The 22,300-nt window shown below is 33.3% G+C and overlaps 1 protein-coding gene across 6 annotated transcripts in view; it reads right to left on the bottom strand.

Moving 5' to 3' along the window:
- DLG2 (discs large MAGUK scaffold protein 2) overlaps window positions 1-22,300 on the bottom strand; it is a 1,902,684-nt gene that overhangs the window by 1,411,211 nt on the left and 469,173 nt on the right. The window lies entirely within an intron of this gene.

Genomic DNA, 22,300 nt, shown 5'->3' with positions numbered 1-22,300 from the left:
TTAAAAAGTGTCTTTGTGACATGGTCTATTTTATCTTTGAAAATTCTTAATTGTTTACTGTACATACATTCATTTACTGTTCCACAGGTTGACAAATTTATTCTCCTACGAACATTGTCCTATTTGTAGTCATATAATTTAACATGGTATATCTTGCAGTCTAACATTTAATTTTTAATTATGGGTAATAAAAACATTTTTCTTGCAACGAGAGATTAGTGTTATTTAAAAAAAACCTGTCTCTCCTATGGAAAATTGTTGTTTTCAAAAAAAGTAATCTTAAATAAACTACCAACCTTTATTACTTTGGAGCACTCGTAATTATATCACTTAAAACATATGTAAGAGGATGCCTTAAATTCACAGGGTGGAGAGATACTTTGCTTGGTAAAGGAGGAAAAAACATAATTTACAGATTTTGGTAAAACTTAAAATCTTCGATTTCAGTAAACTTTCCCAGATAAGTATATAAAGATCACAGTGCAGAGCCTGGCACTTCAAAAGTACTAAATAGAAATATTTTTCTTCATCAAAATATTTTTCCCCAATTCTGATAAAATACTTTATGGAAATCTGCACCATGAATCTATCTCTTAATTATCTTAAATTCAACACTCTTTTAACACTTTATAGTACTTATAGAAATAATAGGATGGAATATCATGTTTTCTTTGATTCTGTGAAATGAACTAGCATTATAAATTGAGAGCAGCACTCAAACAACAGTACAACAAAATAAACTTCAATATTTTAAAAAAGTAGTTTATTACAAATAATTTTTAAAAGTAAAAAAAAAAAACTATAGGTAAAGTTGTCATTGTCAAATCTCCATTTGTTCTTACTGCAATTAACTCAGGGTCATGTCATATAATAATCACATAGTCATTGATTTCTATTCTTAATAATAAAAACTCTAGCAGTTAGGACTATACCTTGTGTAAATTTTTTCTTTTGCCCCTATTTTATTGTCGACCTCAGATAGTAAGCTTTACTCAGGACAGCACTCTATCAAAAAATGTGTACTCAACATTTACTTTGTTATTGTAGTTTTGACCTTAATCTCGTATCTTAACAGTGCTTCACTTCTTTTTTCAACTCCTATTTTTCAACCTCACGGAGATAAATATCTAGTACCTTAATCCCTTGATTTTTCTCTCAGTTTACAGGCCCCTTTTGATCTTTCTCCAGCTTGAACCTAATGGCTATTCATTTGACCTGCAGTGTCAACAATATCTTTGATACCCTTTAGTCTTAACCTTTCAGGTGTACTAGCTCAGCAAAGCCCAAACCCCCAGTTCAGTACACCAGTTGGTCTTTCCACCTAGCCATGAAACTGTGGGAGGGGAAAGCACACATTCATACTAACAGTAGCTTCTACATGGTCACAATTCTCACACTCAGTTGCGTCCTGTACTTTATCAGCTTCCTCTCTCATTTCTCTCAAAACTTTTTTTTTTTTTTTAATCATTACCATCTTCCCCCTAGTCCTTATTCTTCAGGACGTCCTCATTTTGGCAGGCTAGACAGCCTTCTCTCTCCTTGAGAAAACTCCAGGCCATTAGCTGTGTTCTCCCTGCACATACATACCGCACCCAGACCTGGAAAGCTAACCCACAGCTACAACCATTCTGACCCTATACCCTGCCCTATTCTGTTCAGTTCTCTGCCATTTATATCAGTGGTTGGCTAACTATGCTCCCTGGTCAAATCTGGCTTGCTGACTATTTTTATAAATAAAGTTTCATTGAAAACAGCTATGTCCATTTGTTGACATATTGTCTATGGCTGCTTTTATGCTACAATGGAGAAGTTGGGTAGTAGCCACAGAGATCACAGGGCTTGAAAAACCTAAAATATTTCTTAGCAAATACTTTACAGAAAAAGTTTGCTGCCCTCTGATCTATACTGTGAACATCTTCCTCTGCCTGGATGTTTCTTTAACCTAAAAATATAGTCATCTCTTTTCTAGTCTGAAAATTTCTGTTTGGAGTTTTTGATTTTGTGTTTTGGTTTTCCTTTTGACTCAGACTCTTTACAATTACATACTAATTTCTCTTATCCCCTCATCATACACGTTGTTTAGGAAATACGCCACATTCTCTTTCTTTACTTTGCTTTTTAATTTATCCCTTTTGCCTTGCAATCTGACTTTTGCCCCTACTATCTTTTTGAAATTACTCCTATAAAATTAATGACTACCTCCTAACTGTCAAGTTTAAAGAAGAATTCTGATCTTTAACTAATTGACCCATTATTAGACATTCTCCTTTTAAAACTCAGTAATCCCATGTTCTTAACAAAGAAGCAAATAGGGATGATCTCTAGAGGTTTCTACCCGTATGCTGGCCACAAACCAGAATTAATTTTTACTGTTAAATTTCCATGCCTCTCAGGTAAAGAATTAATAGTACTATTCCAATGAGATAAAAAGTAATCAAGTAACTGGAACAAAATACTGTGGTAAATGAAAGAAGAATACACAATCTAGGTGGCTGTAAATACACAAAATCTACCCTCACCATATAGGATGCAAACAAACGCTTGCCCTTGCAGAATATGTCCATCCCATAACTCTCTCTTCTAATGTTATCACCTTCCACTTACTAATAAAAAACTCATCAAAGGAAGTCCGGGACATTTTGGAGTATGAGATGTTTTTTTTTTTTTTTTTTTTCTTTTTTTTTTTTCTTTCAGTTATCTCCTGGAATGAGGACTACTACCTAAGGAACAAATTGGCATCCAAATGGATTAGGGATAACATAAATGTATTTGTCAGAGATGTGAAATACCCTTCCTGAAATTTAAATGATTAATCAAAATTTTCACTTCTCATAATGGTGACTAGCACAGCATATGCACATAGCTATTAAAATGGCCATGAAAACAAACAAGGAGACACAGATATACAAAGTCACTGGTGATACCAACAAACAACTTAATCTCGCTGGAGGAAAACACCCTTTAGTTCTATCATGGTAAGAACAGATTGAGTAACTGTCTCTCTCTGATACATGTTTTGATTTTTAAAACAGAACAAAATCAGATAGAAAATTGGTGGAAAGACACATACCCCAACTTTTACTCTGTATCGGTATCAGAGATATGTAGAATCTATATCTCTAAGTATTAGCCAGGCAGCCACAAATCTGATGGAAAATTCTTTGCGGTTTTACCAGAGATCCCCTTCTGATACCTCTGCTTACACAACTTTATCCCACAAAATCATAATTTTATTGGGACACTTTAACATGCATAGTCACGCTTGAATGATCCAAGTAAGTGACCTTAAGATATAAAAAATTATAATAATACAATTAAAGTAGGTTTAATAAATGCAAATAAAAAAATTTATCCCACAGAAACATGCCTTTTTGGCATATTCATGCCTTTTTGGCAAAATTTTATTACTTATGTGTCACAAAAATGTTTATTCTAAAGTACAAAACTCATAAAGACAAATTCTCCAACTATGATGGTTTAAAAGTAGAAATTAGTAACTAGTGCATAGGAATAAAACTGAACAAATCCTAGCCTTTTAAAAATTAGAAAAAAAGTCTTTTTAAAAACATTATAAAAATTATGGTATATAAGGAAACAAAAGTATTATTCCAGGTCATTTAGAAAATAATAAAAATGGGAATATGATATGACATTTATGGGATTATTTTAAATATATTCAGAGAGAAATTAATACAGTTAAAGGACAACTATTTTTGAAAAGAATGACAATAAGTTGTCTTCATGTCAAGATATTAGAAAAATTCAATCAGAATAAAAATAAAATGGAAAGAAGAAAACAATAAGAAAATGGGAAAGTCATAAATTAGACCATAGAAAACAGATAAAGAAATAAAGCACTTGGTTCTTAGAATAGGCAATACAATTGATACATTTATAACAAATTTCATCAAGAAGAAAAGAGAGATCACGTGTTTTGATGCTTGCTAAGAAAAATAACAACTAATACAAAAAAATTGAAAACTACAAGAGAATTGTGCACGGTACTCTACATTTCCTGTAACTATAACTAACAACTATAAACATAAAGGGACTAGTTATTCAGAAGAGTCAAGACTTGTGTTTGAATGCAAACTATATTGTGTGCTAGTTGCATGACCTTAAACAAATTCCCTAACTGCTGTAAGCCACAGTTTCTTCATCTGTAAAATGGGAATTTAAAATCTCAATAATAAACACTCTCTATAGGAGTGTTTTGAGACGTTCTGCTTATGTCATTGTCATCACTGCTGTCATCACCGTCTCCTCATTGTTAATACTCACTACCTTTGATGAATAATTGGCGTGAAACTAAACAAGTTAAAAATTTTAAAGTGCTTTTCTAATCAATACTTTAATCCCTCTGTAACAAGGCCCAATACAGACTGTTTACTTTATTATCTAATTCTCTTCTGAACTGCAGGTATTAACAACATTCATTACAACTGAGAACACAAACTTTAATGACATATTCTCTAGGGGAAAAAAATCTTCCCTGATTTACAAGATTTGTAAAGATTGATCATATTTAATAATTGATGTGGTGCTTTTAGAGTTATACAATTATCATTTAACAAATACGTAGATATCAAATTCAAGAGCAATCTAAGAAGCTGAGCTAAACAAAGCTCATATAAAAAATAAGTCAGGAATATTTTATCTCACTTTTATCAGTAAACATGAAGCTCTAATATAAACCTGTAAGAGTTGAAAATAAGAAGAATGTTGTATTTTTAAGTCCATACTTCTTAGAATGAGATAAAAAGAAATCCAGTAAAATTGGATCTTCATATTTTTTATGCATATCCCTACACTTTTCCTTGGAGGTTTAATGTTGGTTACTGTCAGAGAGAAATTAAATGAAAAATTCAGCAGCAAAATTAAATTCTAATCACTGACATTCTCTTATTTTAGGCCAATTAGTTTAAAACTTGCGTAATAGAGTCTATTAAGGCAAAAACTCCTGAAAAAATGCCAAAAATAAAGCAAAGAAACGGTAACTTTGTCTACCTATCTTCTTGGATGAAGCGATTTAAAAATTATATTAAGTTTGCTAACACAAGAAATAGAGTACAAAAAAATACGGAGGTAAAATAAATACACTAACAACAGCCTTCTATCCTCAAGGAACACACTGTAGGAGAGTTCAGAGGAAGAAAGCAAAAGTAAACAATTACAAAACTGTAAGATAAGAGTACATTCTATCTGTATACCTTTTGTATACGTATGATAGAGATATACTAATAATACTAGTAATTTATTGAGCAATAACATAGGTTGCTTAGTGCTTTATCTATATTATTTCATATCTTCACTAAACCCTTGCTTGTTAAAAATTATTATGCCCATTTTACAACACAGAACTGAAATTTATAGAGTTTAAGTTAGTAAACTGATGAAGGCATGATTAATGTACATGTATGTGATCCTAAGGCTCATATTCTTTCTTGGCTACAGCACACAGTTTTGTTAAAGTGAGATATCTGAGATATTATCTTGAAGTGAAGATAGATAGATAGATAGATGATAGATAGATAGATAGATAGATAGATAGATAGATAGATAGATAGATAGATACACACACACTGGGGATGCCAAAAAATATATACACATGACTTGTATTCATTTTTTGTTATCAGTATATATTTTAATAGCTTTTTCCTTGCATCAAATGTGTATGCATTTTCTTGGCACCCTCTGGTCTAAGATTTTGGATCTTTCCATGTCATGGCTCTTTCATCTGAGAGTTGGCAATAATTAAGCTGGCCCTATTACTGGAAGATCAAATATTATAATTTATGAGGAATTTATGGAAAAGCAGACAAAGTTAAGCCATTTAGAAAATGAGATACAAGATTACAGAAATGAAGCTCTTCCTCAGCATTAGAATCTAGGCCAAGCAACCACAGACCCAGGAGCTAGCACAGGATAGGAAATACATCGGAAACAATTTTATATATTTAAAATGGTTTGGAAGGTCTGGCCTTCGCTAAGTAACCTCAAAGTAAATGGCCCCAGGGGAACTGTTTCCCTCTGCAACAGATTCCTGAAGCCCAAAGGAAATGAATAATTGTCTTAAATCCTCATTGCATTTTGTCTATACAGTCATCATCTGCCTTTAAACATGCAGAAAGAATAGTGCCACTTGTAGTAGAATTAAAATTATCTGAGAACTGTGTAAGCATTCTTTTATTTTGGTTTCTATCCATACATCGGCTTAAGTTCCTTGAACCTACTCTTCCTGGACTTCGGTCTTTCTGCAAATATTTCATTCTAAGTTTTATTTTTGGCTGCCATAACACATTTTCATAAATTCAGGTCTCTCAAAATGTCTTCACAGGGATCTGGATTTATTCTTTCTATGGGGCAAGGGCATTCTTTCAAAGCAAATTATATACCAGAGGCCAGAGAAATAAGAAAAATTAGACAGTGAAATGCTCCACTAATTGAAAATACAATCCTCATTCACCTCCAATCATTTATTATTTTGAAGATCACCACAGTACTCACACATATGCAACATTCAATGTTACTCTTTCCTAGACAGATTAAGTCCATATTTAATTGTAAATGAGTGACTGACTACTGAGAAGCATTTAAAATTAAATACATTCTGTAATTGCAGACAGCTTTTCCATTGTGTATAGCAAACACACATCCACCATATGATGACAATGCCATTATCTTTTGTACGTTTGAGTATACAGGAGTATGAGCAAATTCATTTAACATGGGGGAAAATAAACAAATGTCTTCCTACTGATGCTTCAATTCTGAACACACCATTCTGTTGACATCTGGCCTCAGGCCCTGACCAGAACTATAACCATAGAGAAATATTGTTGGACTTCAGCTTTCCTCAGTGAAATATTAGACTCACAAAAGCCTAGTGCATCTTCATATATTAATAGATGTTAATGGTTGTAATTTAGACCAAATGACTCTGATACAAAATAATAACAATTTAAGAATCTTAGTTCCTCCGAATGAAGAAAACTATAAAATTTTATTGAAGGACACAAAATATGTAGAGGTAACTTGTTTCCCCGAAATAAGACCTAACTGGACAATCAGCTCTACTGCATCTTTTGGAGCAAAAATTAACATAAGCCCCAGTCTTATTTTACTATAACATAAGACCGGGAAACAAGGTATATCATGTTCTTACATGAGATTAGTTAATATAATTGAAATGTCCATCATTCCCAATTTAATATATAAAGTTAATGTAATTCTAATTAGAATTGTAAAACTGTTGAACAAAATCACTCTAAAATTCACTAAAAGAATAACTCTATGATAATTACAGAGGAATTCAGTAAAAGTAGACAAACAAGAGAGTTTTGTCCATTCAGATATTAAATCTTACTCAAAAACTACATTAATTAAACTAATATGGAATAAGAATATATCCATGGAACAAACTTTAGAAATAGTTCCAAATATACATTGAAATGAATTTTATGATAAATCTGACATTCCATTCTAGAGGGGAAAACATGAATAATTCAATGAATGTTTTAGAGACAAATGGCTATCTATTTGCTGTTACATAAAATTAGATTCACACTTTACACTATTCAAAAATAAATTTTAGGTGGCTTAGTAGTCTAGTGTAAATAATAACATAATAAAGATCTGGGAATAAATACCTGAAGATTTTTTTTAAACTTGTTGGCACAGAAGACCCTGATAAACATAACTTTAATACGAGAAGCAAAAAGGAAAACTAAAATTTACATATTTGATACATAAAAGTTTCATTTTTCTGAGCTATAAATAAAAGGCAGGGAAAAAATGAAACTATAAATAACAAACAGGAAGAAAATATTTATCAAATTTATAGTAGCCAAAGGAATCTAAAATAGGAAGAGTTCTGCTATTATTAAGAAAAGCACAAATTAGAAAAGAACAATTTAGAAAAAATAGAGAAAGGATATGAACAGATATTTGGAAGTAAACAGAATGCAAATCCCAACTTGCTTATAATCATAAGCAAGATTAATTAAAATACTATTTTTCACACTTAACAAAAAGTGTAAAAGCATTAATACTATCTAGCATTCTGAGAAATGTATAGAAATGAAAAATTTCATAGAGTTTGGTAGGGATATATATTGTTAAGTCTTATTGAAGGCCAGTGTGATCACATTTTTTAATATTTAAAATAAGCACACTCTGACCTCGCAATTTCACTCTTAGGAATCTACTTTATGAAATATTTGTTTATGAGCACAGAGCTGCTGTAATGCTAAGAATGTTCAATGCAATGTTATTTCTAATAGCAAAGCAATATAAATAATATAAATGCTCATTAATAGAGAAATGGTTGAGTAAATTGCAGTTTGTCCATATCATAAAATAATAGATAGCTGCTACTAAAAGAAAGCAGTAGAATTATTGACTAAGAAAGAAACTTAGATCATAAATACATGAAGAAAAAGTTATAGAATAGTATATCTAGTGTGATCTTATGTTATTTTTCTGCTAAGAGTATATTTAGTAAAGAACTAGAATACAAAACTATATGGAATTTGAATATACATTGATATATGCCTATATCAGAAAGAATTTTGTTAATAGATTCACACTAGTAATGTCAGAATGTTGAGTTATTTGTCATATATTTATTTTTCTTTACTCTTTATCTAGAAGCAGTAGACTATAATGTAATACGAAGGTACTAATATTTACTTTTTTAACCTAATAGGGGCAGCAAATATATTAGTATTTGCTAACAGGTTTCAAATTTTTTTGGGGGTGGGGGACAGTATGTGAAAATACAAAGCAATTAATTGCAATTAGTCCCAACTTGTTAGAGAAATAAACATTTACTGGGAAAAGAAGCTTGTATAACCGGAATTCACCATTTGCCACTAATTTTTTAAGAAATCCAAGACAATTTTCGGGTAACTCCACATTGAGGAAATGCCCTCTGAAGTGCCATGGCTAAAGCCAGAACCCTTATAATATCTGTCAAAGTGACAACAATTTGAAAATGTATGAATTAGTTCCCATTAAGTATTGCAGGTAAATGGTGCAGGGCTTACCATGTGTCCACATTTTTTTTCTGGCAATTACGTGGTAAAACATAGGAGAGCTCTACATCCCCGCCCCCAATACATTTTTTTTTTTTTTTTTTGGTCTAAATAGTAAAATAAAAGTTGTCTATTAAAATTGTTAAAGACAGTCCAAAACAAAATATAACTGTTTAAATATGAGATTCAGGAGACTGAGTGCCAGAAAGTATCAGAAAAGAAAGGTTACCAACATTTATTGGGTTCTTCCAATGTGTGAGGCACTGTGCTCTTGACGTATATTTATCTTCTCACTTGATCATTTTCAAAGATGCACTCATTGGTGGCTCAGAGAGATTAAAAGTTTTCTTGTTTGTTTCATTGTTTGCATAGGTTCACTAAGTCTATAAATGGAGTATATGGGATATTTTTGTTGGCTTTGATTTTATATTTCTATTAACTACTGATTCTTTTATCCAGCATACTCAGTGGTCTCTTAGTGTATTACTTTGCTTTTCTGAGAACTAGTATTCTATGGCGTTACTTATGAATAATGCTAAATTTCCTATTATTTTTACTAAAAAGTTATACTGCTTATACCATTACTAGGTATTACTGCATTACTTAGAATTGTCAAAGCAATGCTGACTTATTGTAAAGATAATAATGAACTTGTTCTTTTTTTCCGATTTTATTGTTAATGCTCTAAAAGTTTTACTGTTGATTCTATTGTTTGCTACTGTGTTTAATAGTCTCTATCACAGTGAAAAAGTTTCTTTTAAACTATTTTACATCAACATTTTTTTTAAATCAGAATTGGCTTTTTTTTTACAGTTTTAATGTACTCCATGTGTATTATTTCACCTCTCTTATTCCTAATATTATATATTATTATTTTCTTAAAAAGACTTGCTAGTAGTTTTACATTTTAAGTATTTTTCCAAGGAATTTAATAGTTTTACTATTATTTATATTTTCTGATATGTTATTTGTTGTTGATTTCATTTTTCTCTTTCATTAATTTTACCCTGTACTGATATTTATTAATTTTCCCATAGTTTCTTTTGATTCAGTTTGTTTTTCCTTTCCCTTTTCAGTTTCTTAAATTTGACTTCATTTTATTTTCAAATTTAATTTTTTAACAATTAAAGCATTTATGTTTACAATTTCCTCTGAATGCATCTTTAGCTGTATCTATAAGTTTCTGTATGAAATATTCTATTTATTTTTTATTTTATTTCTGGGTAATCTGTAATTTCAGGTTTTTTTCTTCTTTATATATAGTGGCTATTTGAAAGAGTGCTGTTTCATTTCCAAATGGCTGAGCCTTTTTGTTTGTTTGTGTTTTTCTTTTGGGGAGTTCTTCATTATTTTGTTTTGTTTTTTCCTTTGCCCTTGAAATTAAATTGACCAGATACTAATATCACCATCTCTGCTTTCATTTAGTTTGCTGTTGCCAGATATGTGATTTACCTACTATGTGTCAGGGAGAGAATACTTTTTTTTGTTTTAGGTATGTATATTTGTAAACAGTGTATGGTGAATTTAGACCAATGTTAGAGCCAACCTGTCTTTTCATAGGGTACTCAATCCACTCATATTAATTTTGATAACATATATGATGACTTTATTTTTCTTATATTAACTATTTTTATATTTTTGTCCTTTCTTTTTATGCATCCTTGCTTTTGTTAGATTCTTCTTCTCAAGTATTCCTTTTAGCATCCATAATAGTCTAGGAATTATAGCATACGTCTTATTCAACTATAAATAATCTTTCCCTTTTTAATAATCATATTAAACTTGTGGTCACAAAATATACAAAAATAATGATGTTTTTCCATCAACAGATTACTATTCCTTCATCCCCTTCACCACCCAACTCTTATTTCACTAAAATAATTTAGAATTGGAGTCTCTGTCTATATTTTAACTTCTGAGAAATACTTGAAGCAAACCTTGTAGCTACACATATTTCTGAAAAACAAAATGTGATTTCAGTAATTCCTGTTGTTTTAGGAAATGCTCTGAAATTTATCAATGTTGAAATAAAGCCTAACTTTCTTATCAGTATGTATTGATTTTTATGCTAATAGTAATAATCAAGGTGACTGCACAGAAGAATCTTCCAGACAATTTTCTTTCATATTTTTCAGCCCATCAGTCATTTTACCCATTTTGTGTATTTGCCTGCCATGTTTTATGCAGCTGTTGAGTATTTTCCCTTAATGAGGCAGAGAGATCATTATAAATAAGTTTAAGAAAGCTAATATTGCATCTTCCAAGTTATGAGTTCTAAAAAATCATAATAATTTTTAAAGTTTATTTTTCATATTAGACATTTAATACACCTCACAAAGTGATAATGCCTCCCAAGTCTACGACCCCTCTGACATTGTATAGCTGTTACAATACCATTGATTATAGTCCCTATGCTCTGCTTTATATCCCATGACCATATTATAGTTGACATTCAATATTATTGTACTTCAGCTTCAGGTGCACAGCGCAGTGGTCAGGCATCTACACAGTCTATGAAGTGATCCCCCTGATAAGTCCAGTGCCCATCTGGAACCCTACATAATTTTTACAGTATTATTCATTATACTTCCCATAACTGGCTTTAACATCCCTGTGACTATTTTGTGCAAACCAATTTGTACTTTCTAATCCCTTCACCTTCTTCCCATCCCCCAACCCCCTCCTATCTAGCAACAATCAGCTTTTTTTCTCTGTATCTCTGAGTCTATTTCTGTTTTGTTTATTCTTTTCTTCAGGTTCCACACATAAATGACATCATATGGTATTTGTTTTTCTCAGTTTGACTAAATGACAAATGCTTAGCATAATATCCTCTAGGTCCATCTATGTTGCTGCAAAAGGTAAGATTTCATTCTTTCATGTGGCAGAGTAATACTCCATTGTATAAATGTTTATCCACAATTTCTTTATCAAATCATCTATTGATGGGCTACAGTAATCAAAACAGCATAGTATTGGCATAAAAACAGACACACAGATCAATGCAACAGAATAGAGAGCCCAGAAATAAATCCATGCCAATATGGTCATTTAATCTATGACAAAGGAAGCAAGAATTTACATTGGGGTAAAGACAGTCTACTTAATAATAACTTGAAATATCTTGCTTGAAGGATACATATATGGCAAGTAAGAATATAATCTTAAAGTAATCCTCAATAATTGTCCATTTGATGCTCAAGTTATATACTATTGCACTAAAATATGAGGATCTTTCTATTTTTTTCTTCTTTATCGTTAAATAAGTGAAAGTCAAAGGATGTCTATTAAAAAATTCAAGCATATTTTAAAGATGCATGAACTTATAACACTCATGTAATCAGAGTCACTATTATTGGTTATCCTTTTAAGTGATAAAAAATATATGATATTCCACCATTTCCAGTTTTAACCACTTATATGAATGTATTTTAAAAAATGAGTTTAGAGATAATAAAGATGAAAAGAAGAACTGGAATAAAGACTATCTAATGTGCAACTTACCATGTGAAATGGTCAGAAGGAGGCAGCCTCTGCTAATGAATTGTATGCAGAATTGACTTGAATTCAGACAGCAATGAGTGATAAAGATGCTTCAACAGCCTACTCAGGTCCAAATTCATCACAAGGCTATTTCTAATGCCTTAAGAGCATCTGGCACCACATTCCATACCAAATATGACAATAATTGAGAAAAGACAGCTTTCTAAATTTCACACAGTGCACGCCAAAATGGAAAACAAATCATACCCAATCTTGCAAATGCAAAAACAACAAAGAGAATGAAACACTATTTATATGTGTTTCAGTGTATGAATTCCACAACAGATAAACAATGACTGTATTGCGAATAAAATTACCAAATAAACAATTACTGTAAAGACACCCAGCTCCTTTAAATTTTTATCTTTTCAAATAAGGGAAGCAAGTTTCTCATTAAAAGATTTCATTTGAAGACTGTGCTCAAACTACAGAGAATATCCTTTAAAAATCATCCACAGTTAGACTTTGGCCCAGGAAATAAAGGGTAGCATGTGCTCCTTACTGTATTTCAAACAATGTCTCCTAGCAGAAAATTCATACAAGCATCTGGGAAAGGTTGAGGGGTAGAAAATAATTTCATAAAAATTGGAACTTAATTTCCAAAATATTTTACTTGGTTCAAACAATGCATTTTGAATTTCATCTCTTTGTCCACTGAAAACAGGATTTTTTGCCTGCTTTTTGTGGTTACTATCCTCAAACCCAGTGGCAATCGAAGATTCAGCCTCAAAAGGATTCATAGCATAGTAGAGTAGAAAGTCCTTCAGTGAGCCCCACTCAGACTCATAGCTGTATGACCTTGGAGAGTGATTCAATCACTCTCAGTCTCAGTTCTTAAATGTTTAACACAGAAAAAAAGAAAGACAGGAAAGTGATTTGAAATAGTTGCTTGAAGGATGATATGGCAAATAAGAAAGTGAGTTGAGAGCAATCCTCAGTGAGTATCTGATGCTTAGATGATGTATTATTTCACTGGAATATAAGAATCTTTCTATTTTTGTTCATTATCCACAGATAAGTGAAAGGATTTTTTTTTCTCGAAAAATCAAACATATTTTACAGTGGCATGAAATTCTGATTCTCATTTCATTAGAGGTTTTAGTCTTCACGGATTTTAATCTCATCAATGTGAAGGAATTTGGGGGGTTCATTGTTCCATCTCCTGGCACAGGAGAAAGCACGGGTCCAACTAACACTGTCCTAAAGAGTATTAGATATCCTTGGTTTCAGGCAGAGCTGAAGATGATTATCAGAGGCAAAACTCTAGAGTTTTCAGATCTTTATACTAAGGTAAACAGCCTGAAGCCTGATTAGCAAATAAAAATAGGGTAAATGAGAAAGGTAAACCAAGATGAAATATCAAGAGGAATTTTAATAAGGAAGCCAAGACAGAAAGGTATTTTGAAGGTAGAAAGAAGGTGAGGGCTGACCGAATCCTTAAGGATGTCATTCTTTAGCCTGAGAACTGGGAGTGGATTTACATGAAAACCTCAGTCTGGGCTTACCTACGGAAGGGAGCAGTGTCAGGGGAGAGATTAAAATTGCTGGCAGGAACATATTCTTGCCTTTACTGAGCCTCTTCATGATCTGCACCCTTTGGTTCCCCTTTGCTGAGACTCCAATTTCAGGACTACCTTGTGGTAATGTGTAGGCCCTTAAAGGTCACCCACTTACTCCTATTTTCCAGCTAAAACAGAAATACTCCTTTCAGTATCCTGATAACGACTTCCAATCTCTGATTATCCATTAAATTTCTTATGCTATCCATGAATTTATTTTTATTATCTTTGGAATTCTACATATATTAGTGTATCAGTATTTGAATTGAAGTAAAATTCTAGGCCCCAAGCCAATATCTCAATCTCAGTGCACCAGCAACTAAATAATAACAGAAGGCTCTCTTTTGATATATATATATATATATCTCACACAATGCAAAGGCTGCTTTATAATAGTGGCATTTCTGCTTCTTCCTATAATCTTGGCCCTGTAGCTTTGTCTGATGTTTCAGCCAATGGCAGGCAGCCAGGCAATCTTTTGACCTAACTGGTCTAGAATACTTGGCCAGCTTGAGCAATGTTATTTCTATCTGGTTGGACTTTTATGTATATGTACAGATTGAGATAGCAGGTAGAAAGTGGAAATGGGAAGCTTATCACTCACCCTCTGAAGTAGTACTATTTTTGTTTTATAAATAGCACCAACCAACCAGCTCACTCAAACACCAGCATTAGCTATTTGCATACTGTCCCTAGAAAAATCAACCAGGACGTGCAAACTCCAAAATGGTCATCATAAAAATGTTTTGTTTGGGCTTGATGAGGCTACTGTTGACTCAATGGATTTGATTAAACTAACAAGCAATGGGCTGATCTTGAATTACGCTAAGCTGCTCCTCCACATACATGTAAGGTTGACTATCTTAAAGCAACTTTCTGCCATTTTCTAATTGTATAATCTTAAGCAAATGTCCTAGCTTCAGCTTTCTTATCCATGAAATAGAAGAGCAGAATAGGAACTATCTCAAAGTGCTGTCCTTCTTCCTGGAATGTTCTTTCCCCTGATATCCACAAGAGTGACTCGCACTCGCTCACCTCCTTGATGTTTTTGTTAAAATTTTACCTTCTAAGTTGGGCTTTTCTTCATTGTCTAACTTAAAATTACACTCCCAAAACTTCTTCCCCCTTTCTTGCTTTTTCTTCCTCTTTAGCATGCACACTATATATTTTGCTTGTTTCCTGTCTCCCCAACGCGACAGCCAGAATGTAAGCACTAGGGATTTCATTTGTCTGTTTACTGCCATATCCCCAGGCCAAGACTATGCCTAGCACATAGTCTTAATAAATATCTGCTGACTGGATGGATTAACGAATCCAGTGAGATAATGTAAGAGAAGCATTTAGCATGGTGCCTAGCTAGTGGAGTGAACAATCAAGTATAAGCTATTGATAATAATTATAAACATGTTATCTCATCGAATGAGAGACTACATGCAGATAGAAAATATTTCTATGAAGTGCTATTGGATAGCATAAATGGGGCAAAAACGCCTATAGTGACCAGTAAGAACTTTAAAAGAGTACGGCTGTACTAGTGTTCATTACATAAATCTAGTTCTATATTCTTATTCATTTATTATTAATTCATTCATTTAGTCAAAGGGTATGTTGTGCCTACTCTGTGTACAACACAGAATCTTTCTTCTCTAGCCAAGAATTTGTTGCAGTAGCATTCTTTGATCTCTGTATGACTTATATAAAGCAGAAATCTTACTTGGACCTCATTTTCTGTTCTGATTGTCTACAACAAGGATGAGCAATCTATTAAAATCCTTTATTTTCTGGGGAGAAGGGAGTGCTGCACAGTTATAAGCTGCTGCCATGTGACAGGACAGAAGGATTACGATAATGTAAGCTCCTTTCTGCTTGTTCACAGACGCATCCCCAGGACTCAACTAGGTACCTGGCATGTGGTAAACACTCAACTTCTTCATAAATGAAAGGCTGGAGAAAAAGTGGCACAAACCTGCCGGCTCCTCTGGAAGCTGTCAGCAGCCCTTTACAGCTAAGAGAAAAGATGTGTTACTATAAACCAACACACCTGAGCAATAATTTTAGCGTGCTTCCACTTGCTAACAATTCCTGCTGCCCTGTATTCACCGGATAAGCAATTAAACATCTCAAAATATCATTTTGCTGAGTCTCCAGAATGCCAGTGTGGTGAAAAATAAACAGGCTTTGTAGTTAGGCAGACCTGGATTTGAGTACTAGCTCTATCACTGATTTGACCAGCAGCAAAAGTTTTAACCTCTCTGAGACTCAGTTTCCTCCTCTGTAAATTGGGGATTAAGATGCTTAACTCAAAGGGTTATTGGTATTAAATAAGGGTCTGACGACTGATTTAAATTTGATGGGGTAAACCTCATCAGGGGCTTTGCCATTGCATCAGAAAAGGTTACTGTGTATGGACATGACCTCAGGAGAGTGTGAAGACAGCACAGAATTATTAGCATTAGGTCTTATTATTACAAATACCACTCAAGCAATGCATCTAGGAAAAATTAATCTGGATGGTATCTTAAAATGTAAACCCATGCTTATAGTTGATATTAAAACATGTTATTTTGGGGGCTATTTATTTAAAACAACTTATTCATTCCTAACAAAAGCAGTTTGGAAAAGTAACTTTAATCTACTTTAAAAGACATTAGAATCTTAAAATTAATCTAAATTTAGGGATAAGGAAGAGGAGTTTCTAAAATAAGGCCATGTTAACTTTGCTCATTAATATAGACTGTATATTTCTGTCTGAATACATAATAAAAAACGTCAAACAATAATATGGGTCATGTCTGGGTATGTGGCATATTGGATATAATCTGGTTAATGAGTCGAACCAGGCTCTCAGACGGCAAACGTAAATGAAACAAAACCTATAAACTCTGATTTAACCCCCCCAAAAAAGGAACCTGGGTTCCTTATGTGCCTTCGAAAGATCATGCCAATGCAGGCAAATATTTTCTGTAAAACGAACAAGGCAAATTCAAGGACAGGAATGCGCATGGGCCATAATGATTCCACACTTGGAATAGCCTGGGAAGCCAGGCTGGCTGTCAGCCACATCTTAGAGGAGAGTAAAGGTCCCTTTAATACGTAAACAGAAAAAGTGGTATCTACTGATCATTTACTGGATCTTGTCTTTTTGAAGATCCTTGAGATAATTCATATCAAATCACTTAATCCTATTTTTCTATCATAGAAGGAACATAACATTTGAACAAAATATATTATACTTAGTATAAATAATAGTTGCTGACTGTTGCTGAATTCTGTACACGCATTCACTCAGATACCAGTAATCGCATCTAAGCCTCACGACAACCTTGTGAGAAAAGTATTGCTAGGTCCAGGGCATACATGGTAACTGAGATACTGAGATGTCTAAGTAGAAAAAAGAATCAAGATACATACACATGTCTCTCTCCATAGTATGCTTTTGATTATACCATTCATTAACTAGGACCACTATTTTCCTCTCCCCCCCAAAAAACCCACAAACTATTGCTTGAGGATACTGTTACTTTGAAGAGTTGCTTTAATTAACTTGAAATAGTTTTCTAATACCTCAAGAGAAATGTGTCAATGACGTAAATATTTAATGACAACAACTAACGAGAGAAGTACATTAAGAATTTCTATAAAGTGGAAGCTGTTGTTCTGTTAAGTTTCATGTCGAACAAAGGTTTTGAAACCTACTTGCACAATGTCCAAAAAAATTAGACTCTTGTCATGTGGTTAGAAAACTAAAACAGGGTTCAATGTGTCCATTGGGTTAAAACCTCAGAGCTTCCCAATGATACAATAAGCAACAACAACAAGAAAAAATCATTTGCTTTGCCCAGAGCATTCTGGAACATGTGGGTATGGTATGGAACTTGACAAACAATACCTGTTGGTTTTGTAATATTACTGTAAATATAAGGCTAAATATATATTTATATAACTCTTCTCTCCATTTTGTTTCCTTGATTACAAAGTGATTTTAAATTATATAATCAGCTCACATTCTAGTAGTCAGATATTATTCGCCCTGAATTGTTGGACTTTTGCTTAACCCCTTGTTCCCTGTCTGTCATGTTTCAGTTTATTCAGAGCATGGGGCCTTACCAAGGGGATTTCCTCCTCACTGATTTGTCCTAGTCCTCCAATTTTAGAGACATTGAGTAATTACAGCCAATAACCCATCTTTATCTCTAAATAAGTCCACCCAAAGGGCATGATCCCCCTAAGTCTGCCGTTTCCCAGAATGAATCTGCAATACCTTATATCGGGTTTAGGTAACTGAGCAGCACCAGTCACGTGATGAAACAGTTACATCCACCAGTCACATGATGAAACAGTTACCTATGAAGAAGGTCCTGGGCTTTAATTCCTTTTCAACCATTCCTTAATAATATAAACGTAGACAGCTTGCATGGCATTCTGAGCCTTGGTTTTCTCATCTATATAAGAGGGCTATTAACAGCACCTACCTCACAGAGTTGTTATGAAGATTCAATAACGTAATATACATAATAAAGCCCTAAGCATGAGGTGTGCAGCACAATAAGTACTAAATTAATGTTCACCATAAGGGAGATGATGATGCTTAAATTAGCATAGGAAACAGATGTTACATAAAAGAATGTTAGAAATGGAAAAAAATAGATATGTGGGTTTCCTAATCACCTTAATTGATCTCATTGCATCACTATATTGTAAGCTCCCTGAGGTTATGTGACACTTCTTATTTGACTTTGTATCTCCAATTCTGGCACAACACCTAGAACCTGGTCGGCACTCAGGAGATGTTGGTTGAATGACTGAATTCTCATAGGTGTTTTCTATTTCACCTTAGCAATGCTTTGCAGTTTAAAGAACAACTATATCTCTGGGGCTTCCTTCCTTTGGAAGATGGTGAGAACACCTGAAGAAGGAGATGGGAAAGGGGAAAATGTAGCTGAGTAAGTGAGTGTTCCATGGCTAATCACGCTTTATAGCCCAAATCCAAAATGAGCTCTGTAACTGTGTGCTTGTTGTTCTGAAATCTCATTCAATTTGCAGTTTCTGAGGCAGTTCCACAGTTTACTTGGAAAAAAAAATCATAGATTCTAACCCTACGCTAGATTATGCCTCAAAAACACTAGGTGGGATTTTCCTTTTGAAATCTACCAAGGATGACAAGAATCGTTGGATTCTGCTAAAGAGGTCAATGTTAATATATGTTGAACCACATCTTGTTACATACTCAATTCCAAGTGCAGTGAAGCAATCCAAACAAATGTACATGACTCAAACATAACACAAATACCTATTTCATTGCCCAATGCACCATGTAATACCGTGTTATGCTCACTGCAAGATTGAAGAACAAGTCACATCTGACTACATATGGTTCAAACCAGGATTATCTATTCATGACGTGATGATAATTCTGCAATACAAAGATCTTGCCAAAAGAGCACTTCACGGGGTGACCTGAGAGTGATGCTTCCTTCCTCTGGAAGAAAATCTCATAATATGAGTAGCAACTGACAGATACTTCCAGCTATAAAGCTTATTCAATACATCCCACAGTTATTGCTCTGCCCTGTAAACTTTTATAACCTTTCTATGTTATGAACACTATGAATCTTGTAACTGATAACTGTTCAGAAGCAAATACATAGTCTGGCTCTCAAAAAGTATAGGCGAACTAGTGTCAGATTACATCTGTTGACTCATTTAATCCTCAATTTTCGGTGGATATTGTGTTTCCCTTCAGCACACAAACTCACTAAAAGGATTATATAAAGTTCTAAATACAACTTAGCTAGTGCAATTAATAGGTACCAGTGTTATCTCTATGTTATAGATAAGGTAACTAAGAGACAGAAAAGATAAAAAATTTGCCCACAATTTCCCAGCTAGGAGGAGTAGGTAGATCTGGTTCGGGTTTTTAACTATTATATTTCCTCTCAACTAAATGGCATACATTTTGGGGGTGGGGCACAATGGGGTCTTTTTATCCAGGAAATTCTATATCCCTAATTTTATTTTATTTTCCCTAATTTTAATTTTTTAATTACTTCTAATAAATATTATGCTAAAATTAAATATATCTTTATGCAGCACTTGGAGGATTTAAACAGGCTTTATTGGTGTAGCAATGGTATAGTAGCAGAAATATTGTAAAATGTAAGAAGAGCCAGACTCCTTTGAGATGTAGCAACTGATTAGATTTCCTTGACACTAGTGAGGAAAAGAAACTTATTATGGAAATAAGCACCATTTTATTGCAGGATTTTCTATTTTCAAGTCTCTGCTCTATCAGCCTATCTGATTCACTGTCACTGATACAATACCCTTAGCATGGCACTTTGAGTTTTAGCCTTAGTTTATTCATCTAAAAAAATACATGCCAAAAAAAAAAAAAAAAAAGCATGTCAATTTCATGGAGAAATTGTAAGGATTAAACAAGGCATCAGAGAATTTTAAGCTGGCAAGTGACATAATCAGCTTTGCATTTTAAAAGATCATTCTGGGCTGCCACAGAGAAAATGTATTAAAGGGGGATAATACAGGATATGATGAGTTAGATTCAGAGATAAGTGGTCTCAGGGAAAGAAGACCCTGATTTGCAGTAGAGTAGTAGCAATTAAGTTGGGGTGGAGGGATAAATGGATATTCGATTGGATAGTTGGATGTAGAATCAACATTTAGTGATTATTGGATATAGAGGGTTAGAGATAGGGAAAAGAAAGTTTCTGACATAAGCATCTGAGTAAATGAAGGTACAAGTTATTAACACTGGGAAAACTGAAGAAAGAGCAGATCTTACAGGCAGAGGTGAAGAGGGAGAGTCACATTACGAATTCAGTTGGGGACACACTAGGTTTGAGACAACCAGACTGATGTCAAGTAGGCCATTTGATAAATGGAGTTGAAGCTCAAAAGAGATATATACATATATCTCACTTAGATACATACATTTGAGAATTGTTTGCACATTAGTAGCATTTAAGGCCATGGAAATAAATGAGACTTCCTAGAGAAGGCAAGGGTTGAAAACACAAAATAGGACCAAGCCTTGGGAACTGCAAACTTTATTGTTTTAAAAGTTACTAATGTTTACGCAGAATTTACCGTGCAATAGGCATTATGCTACATGTTTTAATGGATTATCTAAATTAATCCTTATAACAACCCAATTTTCTGTTTGAGTGCAAACTAAAGCTTTAAATGGGTTAAGTGATATATTTAAGGTCACATAGCTAGTAAGTGGACAAGTGGGACTTTGCTCTCTAACATATGACCTAGTCTGATACAAGAGGATGGAATAAGGCATGTGAATCTCTAAAACATGTGTTTGGCACACATAGGGCACTTATAAATTATAGCTATTGTTATTGCTTTTTAAAAATAAGGTGGAGAATAAAAGAAGTTAATGGACAGACCATACCCTTACAAGAAATCTATCATGTACTGTACATTTAAATAGCTTTCTACATGTAAATGTTTTATCATCCCAAATAGATTGCTAAATAGTTTAAAGGTAGATTCAAAGTCATTTAAAAGTGGATATGCTTCAGATAATACTGTGATAAGGTATTTACGGAAGACACTTTAGAAAATAAAGAAGGAAAATGACCAATCAGATGCCCAATGCAAACATCACATTTTTGTATCCACTCTTGATATTTAGTATATTTCCTTTCTGTTTTCTATACATAGAACTTTTTCTGTAGAATAATTGAAACCATGTCAAACATTTAATTTCATATTCTCCTTTTAAAACTGACATTACATCATAAACCTTTTTCTATTTTATTAGTTTTTGCAACACATCATGACTTTTCCTTCCTACGCTAACACATTTCTCTGGTTTATTTAATCATTCCCTTCTTATTGAAAATTTAGGTTATTCACAATTGTAAAACATTGTACATAATTCTGTTATAAATAACTTTATCTGTTTCTTCCCTTCTCCCTCCCTCTTTTCTACCCTCCCTCCTTCCCTTTCTCTTTTCCTCTTCCTCTTTCCCCTCTCGCTCTCCCTCTCCTTTTCCACTTCTCTATCTTTCCCTCTTTTTCGGCATGTAACATTATTTACTCAAGATAAAGTTCCAAAAACTTGAATTACTAGGTAAAAGACTTCCAATTTTTTCTAGAATCTTGTACCACATTTTATAATAAGCTTACTTT

The sequence above is a fragment of the Rhinolophus sinicus genome, linkage group LG06 (assembly GCF_036562045.2).
Source record: "Rhinolophus sinicus isolate RSC01 linkage group LG06, ASM3656204v1, whole genome shotgun sequence".
Classification (NCBI taxonomy): domain Eukaryota; kingdom Metazoa; phylum Chordata; class Mammalia; order Chiroptera; family Rhinolophidae; genus Rhinolophus; species Rhinolophus sinicus.
Note: the sequence above shows the minus strand (reverse complement) of the source record. Positions and strands in the feature narration are given on the sequence as shown.